This window comes from Neophocaena asiaeorientalis, unplaced genomic scaffold, assembly GCF_003031525.2.
Source record: "Neophocaena asiaeorientalis asiaeorientalis breed wild unplaced genomic scaffold, Neophocaena_asiaeorientalis_V1.1 scaffold100, whole genome shotgun sequence".
Classification (NCBI taxonomy): domain Eukaryota; kingdom Metazoa; phylum Chordata; class Mammalia; order Artiodactyla; family Phocoenidae; genus Neophocaena; species Neophocaena asiaeorientalis.
The window spans coordinates 3,491,820-3,494,033 of record NW_020173955.1 but is presented as its reverse complement, the minus strand read 5'-3'; the positions used below and the strand labels follow the sequence as shown (position 1 = coordinate 3,494,033).

Sequence of the window (2,214 nt, the reverse complement as noted above, 5' to 3'; positions counted from 1 at the left end):
AAACTATTATTTCACATTGATAATTCCAAACCCAGTTCAATAACACGGGATTCATCTAATTTTCTCCCTTTTTGTTTTTGTTTCTTCCTTGTCAGTCAGTGAGAAATCTGGCTACCATTATCTGAAATATATATATGTTTTTAAATATTTTATTTTATTCACTTATTTTGGCTGCGCTGGGTCTTAGTTGTGGCACGCCAGATCTTCGCTGTGGCACGCAGGATCTTTTAGTTGCAGCATGTGGACTCTCAGTTGCAGCATGCAGACTCTTAGTTGTGTCATGCAGACTCTTAGTTGTGGCATGTGGGCTCCTTAATTGTGGCACGTGGGCTTCTTAGTTGTGGCACATGGGCTTGCGCATGTGGACTTCTTAGTTGTGGCACATGGGCTTCTTAGTTGTGGCATGTGGACTTCTTAGTTGAGGCATGCAGACTCTTAGTTGCGACATGCCTGCGGGATCTAGTTCCCCCACCAGGGATTGAACCTGGGTCCCCTGCATTGGGAGTGTGGAGTCTTACCTACTGGACCACCAGGGAAGTCCCTGAAATATTTTTTATTATGTGTTGAATCCTCTGTATGAGCCAGTCTCCTGCCCCCGCTGCTGCCACTCTCTCCAATGCTCTCTCCTCACAATGGGTTGCCATTACCTGCTACCTTAGAGTTATCCCTGTTGCCCTGCTCTGATATCATCCTTATATGGGCCACCATTACGTTCTCACTTGTGAAATCAATCAATTCTGAAAATAAATAGCAGAGGATCCTTTTCTTTGCTAATAAACAAATACAATGTGAAATCAAGAAATTACTCAAGTTTAACTTTTTAAAATTTATTTATTTTATTTATTTTTGGCTGCGTTGGGTCTTCGTTGCTGTATGCGGGCTTTCTCTAGTTGCGGCAACGGGGGGCTACTCTTCGTTGCAGTATGCGGGCTTCTCATGGCAGTGGCGTCTCTTGTTGTGGAGCACGGGCTCTAGGCGCGCAGTCTCAGTAGTTGTGGTGCATGCGCTCTAGAGTGCAGGCTCAGTAGTTGTGGCCCACGGGCTCCGTTGCTCTGCGGCATGTGGGATCTTCCTGGACCAGGGGTTGAACCCGTGTTCCCTGCATCGGCAGATGGATTCTTAACCACTGTGCCACCAGGGAAATCCCTATTTAACTTTTTAATATTTGAATGGTGGTATTCAAAAAAGTATCCAGTCTAAAAGCACTATTTGCTTAAAAAATATATTTAAAATATCTTGAACATGCAATAACAGGAGTGAATCACAAAAATATTATGCCATGCAAAAACAAAAAACAAACCCAGGTACGAAAGAGGTCTTTACATACTGTGTTTTACATACTGTGTTCACTTTGGCACCACGTATACTAAAAGTGGAACTATACAAGAAAGATTAGCATGACCTCTGCACAAAGGTGACACAAATTTATGAAGCATTCCATATTTTTTTGTTATACATATGTTACCATGATAAAAAATAGTAAACTAGAAAGAGTATACACTGTATCATTCCGTTTACATGAAATTCTAGAATAGGAAAAACTGTATCTATGGTAACAAATAGCAGATCAGTTGTTGCTTAGGGCAGGGGGATTCACTGCAGAGAGGCATGAGGGGGAACTGTGATGGAAATGGAAATTCCATTTTGGGGTGATGGAAATGGTTTATAACTTGATAATAGTATAAATTTGTCAAAACACTTGAAACTGCATACTTGAAATGTATTTCATTATATGTAAATCATATTTCAACAAAATTGATTTTTAAGAAAAATATTGAAATTATAGAGTTCTAAAGAGCTGGAAAGGATCAAAGTGTCTTCTGCTTTTTCAGATGATAAAAACTGAGCTCTAAAGAGGCTAAAGCCATTAGGCCAACCAGTTGATTGCAAAATTAGGATAGACTTAAGTTTCCAAACTTCAACTAGTTCAGTATCTTTCCATACCTGTCTCTTCTTTCTTGACATGCCATGGTGCCTGGCCAGAAAAGTACTCCGCAAAAGATCAAATTTGTGCTTTTCCTTTCTTTCAGATCACAGGTTAGGGTAGAGAATGACAAGTGAAGCCTTACTTAGAAGGATAGGCAAACAGTAGGGAGTTCTGAATGTCCTGGGAGAAGGGCACAGCAAGACTTTCTGTGTCTTGATATAAACAAAATAAACAAGAAACTGCCTCATGTTTTTGGGAAGTGGTGCTTGCTGGAGGGAAAGGGAGAA

General features: G+C 40.7%; 1 non-coding gene across 1 annotated transcript; it reads left to right on the top strand.

The window, feature by feature from the left end:
• Window positions 1-1,342: 1,342 nt before the first annotated feature.
• LOC112404899 (U6 spliceosomal RNA) lies at window positions 1,343-1,447 on the top strand. The gene has a single exon (XR_003004244.1). It is a non-coding gene; the product is annotated as a U6 spliceosomal RNA (small nuclear RNA).
• Window positions 1,448-2,214: the final 767 nt, after the last annotated feature.